Source organism: Chiloscyllium plagiosum, chromosome 6 (genome assembly GCF_004010195.1).
Source record: "Chiloscyllium plagiosum isolate BGI_BamShark_2017 chromosome 6, ASM401019v2, whole genome shotgun sequence".
Taxonomy (NCBI): Eukaryota; Metazoa; Chordata; class Chondrichthyes; order Orectolobiformes; family Hemiscylliidae; genus Chiloscyllium; species Chiloscyllium plagiosum.
The window spans coordinates 66,676,756-66,688,923 of NC_057715.1; the positions used below are offsets into that span (position 1 = coordinate 66,676,756).

Below are 12,168 nucleotides of genomic sequence, written 5' to 3' on the forward strand. Positions count from 1 at the left end.
AGGTCGGTGCGCCAAACTACTACCGCGCCTCCCTTGTCTGCTGGTTTGATAGTGAGGTTGGGGTTGCAACGCAGGGAGTGGAAGGCTGCGCGTTCCGAGGGTGAGAGGTTGGAGTGGGTGAGAGGGGTGGGGGAGTTCAGGTGGCGGTTAATATCGCGGCGGCAGTTGGCTATGAAGAGGTCGAGGGCAGGTAGGAGGCCAGCACGGGGTGTCCAGGTGGATGGGGTGTGTTGGAGGCGTGAGAAGGGGTCGTCAGAGGGTGGTGAGAGTCTTGGTTGAAGAGGTAGGCACGGAGGAGAAGGCGGCGGAAGAATTGTTCGATGTCACGCCGCGTGTTGAACTCATTAATCCGAGAACGTAGGGGAATGAAAGTGACGCCTCTGCTGAGGACTGATCTTTCATCCTCAGAGAGGGGCAGGTCTGGAGGTGAAAACACGGCAGGGCTGGGAGCTAGGACCTGGTGTGGGGCTGGAGCTGGGTGTGGGGGCGGGTTTAAGCCTGGGGGCGGGGACGGAGGCCTCTGCTGAGGACTGATCTTTCATCCTCATCCGAGAGTGTAGGGGAATGAAGGTGATCCGAGAGCGTAGGGGAATGAAGGTGACATGATCTGAAATGGTAGAGTAGATGCAAAGACCAAATGGTGTACTTCTGTTCAAGATTGTACGTATATTCATGCTTGATAAAATATCATACAATAAATGCCTGTCTAATGTTTGATTGAAGTGAAAGACCCAATGTATCAACCATATGTTTTCTCTCTGCACATTTTGTCTTTGAAAATCTTCCCTGTGTTTTGGCAACCGGAACTGAACACAGTATTCAAGGTGCAATTGAACATTACACAGTAGTTTGAGCAGTTACCTATTTACTTGCTGCTTCCAATGTGCAATTCCCTTCAATCGTGGCCTAGAAAGTTGCAACCTTAGATTAGTGAAGCTCTGCCAGATGCTCAAATTGTGCTGAAATAGTTATTTTTATATTCCTGTGTGAAAATGTAAGTTACCTTGCTGAATTTGCCTCCAGGCAGCCAAATAAACAGCAAGAACTCAGAAAAGCTGTCCTTTATAAGGGACAGGACAAAATCTCTATGCAGGAAAAATATTCCTTCCCTCTTGCCTACCCTCAACAACACACGTTGCCTGAAATGATTGTGGCTCAAGTGCTCCAATATATTACTGAGGAGTCTTCATTAACCTTGTATTTTTTTCATTCTCCGTACACCAGCCACACACTATACATCAAACAATTTCATTGTGGAGCACTGGATACAATAGGTACAGACCGGGCCTCAGGATGTTTGTGATAATATGGAATTATGAGACTTTTGGGTACACTTTAATTGTAAGACATAATTTGATTGCAGTTCTAGGTTGGGAATCCTTTATCCAAAAACCTCGGGACCAACTGGTTTTCAATTAAAAGATATTTTTGGTTATCAGGTCCTTTCAGGTCTATTGAGGACCTTTAGGGAATGAAAGTCTTTGGTTATCCCAAATGGACATAAAAGCATAATTTTTTGTTACCCAAAGATCCTGAGCAGACCCACATAGACCTGTAGTCACATGGAGTTTTGGCCCTTTGGATAAAAGTTTGCTTTTAGATCCGTTTGGGCGAAGCATTTCCTTCTCCCGTAGAGCCAGAACTCAGTACATCCACTTGTCCATTCGGGTTCACTTCCAAAAAGACTTTCTGTTTTTTCATTTTTCTGGACATACAGATAAAGGATACACAACCTGACTTAATTTGAGAAAGCCAATCTAAACGTTTAGCAGAAAAAAAACAAAGAACTGCAAATGCTGGAAATCGGAAACAAAATCAGAAATTTTTGGAATCTGTGGAGAGAAGGATCACTGTTCTGTTCTGTGTCCTGAATAAAGGTCACTAGACTCGAAATATTAACTCTGCTTTCTCTCTACAGATGCTGCCTGACCTATTGAGTTTTCCAGCCATTTCTGATTTAATTTTAAAAGTTTATCAATCCTGATTAAAAACATTTAAAACTCCAAACCATTCCCGATACATTTATTAAGTTTACCAAAACAAACACAACAAATAATGCTTAATAAAAAGTGTTTTTTTTTGAGTTGATCCATTTTGGGATGCCAGTTTGTGATATTGGTTGATCTGACACAAGTCTCTTGTTCTAAGCTGGTAAATGAAGTCCTTTTCTGTATATTAAATCACTCAGAATCACCCAGAATCACCATTTATTAACCTTTACCAGTTAATACTCCCTGTGCACGATCAGAGGCATCCTGAAGTCTAACTGGCTTATTAGCACATGAACAGTGCACAGTCAAACTTGGACTAGATGAATAATATGAATCTCATTGTTTTCTTTTAAAGGTAATGGTCATATTTGTGGCATCACTTCCTATTATCACCTAAATCTTTCTTTGACTAGCTAATCACATTGTAAAATCATCCCATTCATTATAGCATGTCCTTCTTACTGTGTTGACTCTATAGATCTTTTTCAAGATAACTGTAAGTCCACCTATGTGTTGGTTTACAGTATGTAGCAACACTCCCTAGTGGATTACTAGCATTAAAAAATCCCAGTTGAAATACTGGAAAAGGTAAAAGCAATTACAAGACTACAGACCAAATTTCAAAGTCTCTCACACACATACAGACATATGCACACTTACATATACGTACATTACATATATATGTACATATATACCCAAAGGTCTGTTACATACTTGAATTTGTATAAATAAGCCATATTAAAATACAGCTTTGTCTTTGAGTAGGTCTTTTATCTCAAAGTATTCTCATATGTGTTAGTGTAAATTTACACTAGCGTGAACCACAAATGCGACCTTAAATCCATGAACCTTACTGTTGACCTGACACATACGGATTTCTATATAACATAAACTATTTACAACTAACCCAAATTAAACAAGACATCATTTAATTTCTCACTGGCTTAATCTAGTGAAGATTATTAGTTATTGAAAAATATTAATCCTACATTATGAAGAACCATTACCTAATGAACATCAGCTCAAAGTCAAAAATTAAAATTAAATTCAGTGTCACATACTCCATAATTGTATTCCATGAACTGATTTTTGATAGACTCAACCATTTGACATTGACTGTATGCAAAAGCAGGGCAAAACTGGTCTCACTGACTTGTTGACTTGCCAAAGTCCTATATTTCTAGTTATATCTACTGCAGGATCAACTACTAGCTGTTAGTGGTTGTGGTACTGTGCTGCCAACAATCCTTCATTCTACACTGGGTCTGGTGGCCTATTTGATTAAGAGTGGGAGAGGATGGAGGGATTTGTATTAACAACATGTTGTTTATTGCATGACAGCAAAATGTTACATAATCTTAGTTATATCTAACTAGCCAATATTTCAGATTTGTTGCCATTCGTCATATATAGAAGCCCTAGAAAGATTACAGCACAGAAAGAGGCCATTCTGCGCCAGGTGAGTAACTGAGTCATCCACTCTAATCCCACTTTTCAGCAACCTCATCTATAGTTTTGCAGGCCATAGCATTTCAGGTGTTGGTCCAGGTTCCTTTTCAATGATTTGAGAGATTTCAGCTCAACCACCAAAATTGAGTTGAGATTTCCAATCAGGAAAGATTGATGTCACTTCTCTTTCCATTGAGATTTTCAGTGAGACTCCTCTTTGCATCACCTAAGACTGTATGACATCATCAGGATGGATAGAACTTAGTGCACTCTCCATCATTAACAGTTTCAGAACCCATTGTCTTATAAAACATCTGCTTCAAACATTTATCCAATTTTCCCTTAAAAGCTTTAGTTCAACTGCTTCCTATGATAAAACATTCCATATTACCAATGCTTCCGTAAGCTGCTCACTTGCCCACTCCTATCCTTACCACGTTAGTTCCACTTTTAAATTGATGAGCCCTTGTTACTGAGGGAATAGTTTCAAGGTTAGCATTAGAGAGCTGCTGCCTGACCAGTATTATCAAACAGTTAGTTTTCCATGTGTCCTGTAACAAACAAGGACAAGAGCAGCAGATGCATGGGAACACCCCACCTGCAAGTTCTCTCCAAGGCACATACTGTCCTAACTAGAAATATATCTCCATTCCTTCAATGTTACTAGGTCAAAATCCTGGAGCTCTCTCCCTAATGGCATTGTGGGTCTACCTATTCAAATGGAATGTAATGGTTCAACAAGACAGCTTAACACTGCCTTCTCAAGGGTAATTGGCAATGGGAAATAAATGCTGGCCTAGCCAACAATGTCCTCATCCCTTAACAGAATAAAAAAGATTCAAATATCAGGGCCTGTCAAAGTATTCAGTGTGACAGGACCTGAGCTGCTAAGGCAGGTGAATATGTTTTATCCCCATTCTTACTGTATCAGGAAATTTGGATATAGGAATTAATGCTAATATATTGTTTTTAAGCAAATAAATAAAGCAAATACAGCATATAAAGACTTTTAAACAAATTAAGCAAAGTTTCCTTACACTTACCATGATGTAAGGATCAGTTTTTACAGCATCTAACAGACAAAGCTGAAGTATTATGTAATGTTAGATGAAAGGAGATGGTTGGTTATTGTTACTTATCCTTTTCTTTAAGGGTGTAGTATTTTAAAATAGTTTCTTTTTTAACTGACCTCCTTATATAAATATTGAAATTATCCCCTTTTTCACCTTGACACAGCATTATTCATTATGTAACAAGATTACAAATATCTTAAGTTTATTTTGTTGGCATGTATTTCTAAGAACTTTAAAGTGGTAGAGAATGCCAAAGGATTTAGGGCTGAACATAAAGTTCAATCAAGAACTGAAAATATGCTTAGGTCCTGGAGTATAAGGTTTAAAACTTTGATTTTCCTCTGGTTCTGTAGTGTGGGCTTACTGATTTAAAAAATACCCAATTAAAATCATATAGTCATAGATAGCTCCAGCTCAGAAAAATGACATATTGGCTTAGCATGTCTGTGCCAGTCAAAAACAGCCACTTAATTATTCAAATCCCATTTCCTAATACTTGGCCCATAGCATCACCAGGGCTATCAAAATGTTTCTTATATGTTATGAGGGTTTCTATCTGTACCACCCGAACAGACAGTGGATTCCAGAATTCCATAAACCTCTGAGTGAAAAAGCTTTCTTTACATTGCCTCTGAACATTCTGTCCTTTACCTTAAATTTATGGCCCATGGTCAATGATCCTTCCACTGAGGGGAAATGTTTTTTTCCTGTTTACCCTATCAATACCCTTCATCATTTTATACACCAAAATTATGTCTCTCTCAATCCCCTCTGCTCCAGGGAAAACATCACAGTCTGTTCAATCTCTCTTTGTAACTGAAATTCCTTAGCTTAGGCAAAATCCTGGTAAATCTTTTCTGCATCCCCTCCAGTGATGTCACATTCCTCCTATAATGTTGATGCCAGAAGTGCACACAATACTCCAGCTGTAGCTGCAACTGTGTTTTATACAATTCCAGCATAATCTTCCTGCTCTTAAAATCTATGCCTCAGCTAATAAAGGCAGATATCCCAAATGCCTTCTTAACCATTTTATCCATCTGTTCTGATACCTTTAGGACCGGATAGTCCCTCCAACCATTGGTGCTTCCCAGAGTCCTACCATTCATCATGTATTCCCTTGCCTCATTTATCCCAGCCAAGTGTATCACCTCATATTCATCTGAATTGGTGTTTACATCCCAGTTATGTTTATGATAGGTTATCAGAAACAAAGAAAAACTGGAAGAACAGCATCTCATTTCTTGTTAAGGAACTCTGCAGCCTTTTGGATCTATTATCAAGTTCAACAATTTTAGGGCATGGGGCACCTTCTCCCATGTCCTTCCTCCAACCCTCACACACCAGGCCTTGTCATCACATGGGCAGCGACCACACACAAGCCATTGTCAACCAATAATAGTCCCCCAGACTGATATTTACCCACTCCTTTGTCTGTCTGTGTTTTTTTCTCTTTGATTCGATCTCCACTTATCACTTACTCCTCTCTCTCCCTCCAACCCATTTTCTGCATAAATACCAACATTTACCTAGCTACAATCAGTTCTGAAGAAGGGTCACTGGATCTGAAATGCTAACTCTGATTTCTGTCCACATATCAAGATGTTTCAAGGATCAGGTCTACAGGATTCTTCAGGGGGAGGGAGAACAGCCAGAAGTCGTGATACACATCGGTACCAATGACATAGATAGGAAAACGGATGAGGACCTAAAAAGTGAATATAGGCAGTTAGGTTAGAAGCTAAAAGGCAGGACAAGCAGAGTAATAATCTCAGGATTGCTACCGGTGCCATGGGCTAGTGAGCCTAGGGACAGAGAGCGACTACATATGAACATGTGGCTGCAGGTCTAGTGTAGGAGGGAGGGCTTCAGATATGTGGATAATTGGGATACCTTCTGAGGAAGGTGGGACCTGTATAAGAAGGATGGTTTGCACCTGAATTGGAAGGGCACCAATATCCTGGGCAGGAGGTTTGCTGGAGCTCTTTAGGAGGGTTGAAACTAGCTTGGTAGGGGGCTGGGAACCACAGCAATGGATCTGAGGATGGAGTAGTGAGTGAACAGCCATATACAGCGTGCAGAGAGTCTGTGAGGAGGGATAGATAGTTGATAGGCAAAGTTGCAGTCAGTGTGATGGGTTGAAGTGTGTCTACTATAATGCAAGAAGTATCAGGAATAAGGATGATGAACTTAGAGCATGGATCAGTATTTGGAACTGTGATGTGGCCATTATGGATACTTGGATATCACGGGGCAGGAATGGTTGTTCTAAGATTTAGCTGGTTCAAAAGGAATAGGGGAGGTAAAAGAGGTGGAGGAGTGGCATTGCTAATCAGGGATACAACACAGCTGCAGAAAAGGAAGTCATCGAGGAGAGTTTGTCTACAGAGTCAGTATGGGTGGATGTCAGAAACAGGAAAGGAGCAGTCACATTATTTGGAGTTTACCACAGCCCCACCTCTTCCTCCCCCCCCCCAATAGCAGCAGAGACATAGCAGATTTGGAGACAGATTTTAGAAAGGTGCAGAAGTAACAGGGTTGTTTTCATGGATGATTTTAACTTCCCTAATATTGATTGGAACCACCTTAGTTCAAATAATTTGAATGGAGCAGTTTTTGTCAGGTGTGTCCAGGAAGGATTCCTGACTCAATATGTAGATAGCCCGACTAGAGGTGAGACCATATTGGATTTGGTGCTTGGCAACGAACCAGGCCACGTGTCAGACATCTCGGGTGGGAGAGTATTTCGGTGATAGTGAAATATGGTCATGGAGAGGGACAAGAGTGGACAATATGGGAAAGTATTTAATTGAGAGAGGGGAAATTGCAATGCTATTAGACAGAAACTGGGGTACATAAATTGGGAACAGATGTTCTCAGGGAAATGCACGACAGAAATGTGGAGGTTGTTTAGGGAGTACTTGTTGATAGTGCTGGATAGGTTTGTCCCACTGAGGCAAGGAAGGGATGGTAGGATGAAGGAACCTTGGATGAACATCTAGTCAAGAGGAAGAAGGAAACTTATTTAATGTTGAAGAGGCAAATATCAGACAACACTCCAGAGGGTTATAAGTTAGCCAGGAAGGAACTGAAGAATGGACTTAGGAGAGCTAGAAGGGGGCATGAGAAAGCTTTAGCGGGTAGGATTAAGGAAAACACTAAGGCATTCTACACTTAAGTGAGGATCAAGAGGATGACAAGAGTGAGGGTAGTGTCAAACAGGGATAATGGAGGGAACTTTTGCCTGGAGTCAGAGGAGGTAAAGGAGGTCCTTAAATGAATACTTTGCTTCACTATTGTATTCACTACTGAGAGGGACGTTGTCATTTGTGAGGACACCGTGAATCAGGCTGAAATGCTCGAACAGGCTGATATGTTAAGAAGGAGGATGTGCTGAAAAGTTTGAAAAATATCAGGATAGAATAGTCCCCTGAGCCTGACAGGATATGCCCAAGGTTACTACAGGAAGCGAGGGAAGACATTGCTGTGCCTTTGGGGCGATGAACCTTGCATCCTCACTGTCCATGGAGTAGTGCCAGATGTTTAGATGGTGGCAAATGTTATTCCCTTGTTCAAGGAAAGGAGTAGGAATAATCCAGGGAATTGCACACGAGTCAGTCTTACGTCTGTGGTGGGCAAATTATTGGAGAGGATTCTGACAGACAGGATTTATGATTACTTGAAAAATCATAGTTTGACTAGAGATAGTCAGCATGGCTTTGTGAGGGACAGATCATGCCTCACAAGTCTTATTGAATTCTTTGAGGATGTGACAAAACATTTTGATGAAGGTAGAGCAGTGTATGCGGTGTACATGGATTTTAGCAAGACGTTTGATAAGGTTCCCCGTGATAGGCTCATTCAAAAAGTAAGGAGACATGGGATGCAGGAAAACCATCTGTCTGGATACAGAATTGGATGGCCCATAGAAGGCAGAGGGTGGTAGTAGATGAAAAGTATTCAGCCTGGAGTACGGTGACCAGTGGTATTCCACAGGGATCTGTTCTGAGAACACTGCTCTTTATGATTTTTATAAATGACTTGGATGAGGAAGTGGAAGGGTGAGTTTGTAAGTTTTTCAATGACATGAAGGCTGGTGGAGTTGTAGATCATGTGGAGGGCTGTTGTTGGTTGCAACAGGACATTGACAGGATGCAGAACTGGGCTGATAAGTGGCAGATGGAGTTCAACTTGGGAAAAGTGTGAAGTGATTCATTTTGGAAGGTTAAATTTGAATGCAGAATACAGGGTTAAAGGCAAGATTCTTGGCAGGGTTGAACAACAGCATTGATCTCTCTAAGTTGCCACTCAAGTTGATAGGGTTGTTAAGAAGGTGTATGGTGTGTTGGCTTTCATTAGCAGGGGGATTGAGTTTAAGAGCTGTGCAGCTCTACAGAGCCCTGGTTAGACCACACTTGGAATATTGTGTTCAGTTCTGGTCACCTCATTCTGGAAGGATATGGAAGCTTTAGAGAGGGTGCAGGGGAGATTTACCAGGATGCTGCCTGGACTGGAAGGCATGTCTTATGAAGAAAGGTTGATGGAGCTAAGCTGAAGAAGGGTGAAAGACAGCTTAATATGGTGTACAAGATGATGAGAGGCATAGATAGAATGGATAGTCAGAGACTTTTTCCCAGGGCAGAAATATCTATCATAAGCGTGCATAATTTTAAGGTCAATGGAGGAAGGTTTAGGGGAGATATCATAGTTTGGTTCCTTACACAGAGAGTGATGGGTGCATGGAATGCACCACCAGATGTGGGAGTAGAGTCAGATACATTAGGGATATATGAGTGACTCTGGATAGACACATGAATGATAGTAAAATGAGGGTATGTAGATTAGTTTGATCTTACCGTCGCATAAAAGGTCAGCACAACATCGAGGGCTGAAGGGCCTGTACAGCGCTGTACTGTTCTATGTTATATATGTTCTACAACCTGCTGAGTTATTCCAGCAATTTCGGGTTTTGTTTCTGATTTCCAGCATTCGCAGTTCTTTCGGTTTTTTTGTTTAATGATAAATTTATTGTTTAATATATAGATTATTATCAAGAGTCAAAAACAGAAACAGGCAAGAATCACAAAACAGGCCAGTTTCCCTTTGTGTGGTTGTTAAATAACAAAAAGGTAATGTCTAGTTAATATCAGGTAATCCATTAAAAGACAGAAAATACTTGCAGTCCCCAGTAATATTTTATGGAGACAGTGGGGTGAGTACAGAAACAGGATATGTTTCTTCAGAATGAACCAAAGTAGTTGTGGGCAAAGTGAAAGATATAGACAGTCAGGTGTGAAGCAGATGAGAGAGTGAGCAACAGAGTATAATGTAATGCAGTGAGAACAGAAAGAGAAAATTATATTAAGTGGGAATTACTAATGTGAAAGAAAATTATAAATTTTCTGAAGGTCTCTATGCACATAAAGCATGTGGTTGCCTGGAAAGTGAGTTGAAATTATTTAGGAATGCAATCAGATTTGAGCAGAGTACATAACTAGTCAGCAGCCTGAGCAATCCCAACCAATAAAGAAGTGCTTCAAATCTTTTCCAGCAATGCTTTTTAGTAAAGCCATGAGTCTATTTGCTTTTCATTGCAATATGCGTCGGCTATGGAACCAATGAGAAAGCTAAGAAACCCAAGGGAAAGAGGAAAAGAAAGAAGTGATGAACAAGACAGTTTACAGAGGCTGCAATTGACAAATCATAGAGACCAGAGAAATGATTAACCCCAATTGCTGAACTATGTGGAGACAATAGAATGAATTTCATGGCATTGATCTTAAGCTTGACCAGTTAATTTATTACAAACAAAAAAGAACATTATTCCCTTAAACACATTTTAAATCTAAAGTAACATGTAGCTGCTGGAAATGTTACAGACCTCAAGGCGTTCAAGTTCTAAGGTTGGTTAGCATTGTGATTTATGTAAACAGGAGTAAACTGAGCATAGCACATAAAATAAAAAGCAAGTGGGTCCACATAGTTTAAAATGAATCAAAAACTTATGGGAATAGTAGTAATGACCAAGGTCAACCAAAATATACATCCTTGGTAAACTTCCATTATGTGTTTGACTTTATATCTGCAAAATTGCAGTAAAAACACATTGCATATTGGATGAGAACAGTACATTCCCATCTATCTTAATGTGCCAACTAAAATCAAGATGATCTTGTTGCCACAAATATTTGAAAAATATTTTTCAAAACTTGCCTTCTTTCTTAAAGTTACTCAATTAATTCAAAATGTATTAGTAAGCCAAAGTTTTCTCTTACTAACAAGATAATCTCATATAAAGTGAATAACTCATTTGTTTGTTTGCATCCTGTAACAAGTTAATCTGCACTTAGCAGCTTTAAGTTATTTGCAAAACCCCACCCTTGGCAATAATGAGTTTACTCTCAGCTATCAGTGGATTAATCTGGTTTCATTAAAATATACAGTACTGTTGATGCTCGTTCTACACCATAAATTCAGAACATCAGGTTTGATTGCCAGATCCTCAGATTTATTGCCAAATTACAGGGTGTAGGCATGCAATTGCTACTCATGTACACAGGAAACCTCACATGACTAATAAAAATTTTACAAATGTCATGTTGAAAATACTTAATAAATAATACTTAGAGTAAGTTCATGCTTAAAACCTACCGCGCTTTTATTTGTTCAAGGTATGCAGGTGTCACTGGCTGAACTAGAATTTATTGGCTATCCCTAATTGCCTTAGCAAAGATGGTGGTCAGCTGTGTTCTTGAACACTGCACTTTTTGGGATGTAGAAACAGCTACAGTACTGTTAGGAAGGGAGATCTAGGGTTCTAACCCAGAGACAGTGAACAATCAGCGATATGGTTTGAAATATGGATTGTGTATAATTTGGAGTGGAACCTGAAGGTGGTGGTGTTCCAAAGCGTCTGCTGCCCTTGTTCTTCGAGATGGTAAAGGTCCTGGGTTTGAAAGGTGCTTTCAGTGGAGTCATGGAGAGTTATTGCAGTGCATGGTATCCATTGCTGCTGCTATGAATTGATACTAGAGGCGGTGAATGTAGAATGTCATGGATGGGGTGTCAATCAAGTAAAAGTCAGATCTGGTGGTGTGTCCAGAACTGGAGAGTGGGAGGGGGTGAGGGGAATGGTCGCCAGTTAGGAGCAGTGGAAGAGAGATGTTACATCCAGAATGATGGAATGGGTGGGATGAGGTTTAGGGGAAGGCAGAGATCAAATGCAGAGTGGTAGATGGGAGTGTCAGAACAAGAGCAGGGACAAGGGAGTCAGGTCTGAATCAGGGAATGTAGGATCACATCTGGAGTGCGAGGTGGGGTGTCGGTCTCAGAGAGGATTTGTTGGTCCCAGGCACAGAGTGTAGAGGATCAAAATCTGGGGCTGTAAGAGATCTCTGATACGTATATGTTGGAAATGTGTTAGCTGTTTTTAAGGTCATTTTAATAGTTACTCAAGAGTTCAAATAGGTATTTAACACTTCTTTCCCTGAGGAACTAGTTACTTAACTTCAGTGAACTTCCTGGATTCTCCTATTTGAATTAAGATTTTCAGAGGGTTCCGGATTTTGGGAAATTGCCCAGCAGTATCTTCAATTTCCCAGACTATTCCATTGGAGTGCGCTGTGATGGGGATTCTGCCGGGTCCTCATGTGCAA

At 40.4% G+C, this 12,168-nt stretch overlaps 1 protein-coding gene across 1 annotated transcript in view; it reads left to right on the top strand.

Moving 5' to 3' along the window:
* The window catches only part of LOC122550661 (PC3-like endoprotease variant B), an 869,748-nt gene that overhangs the window by 42,516 nt on the left and 815,064 nt on the right, over nt 1-12,168 (top strand). The window lies entirely within an intron of this gene.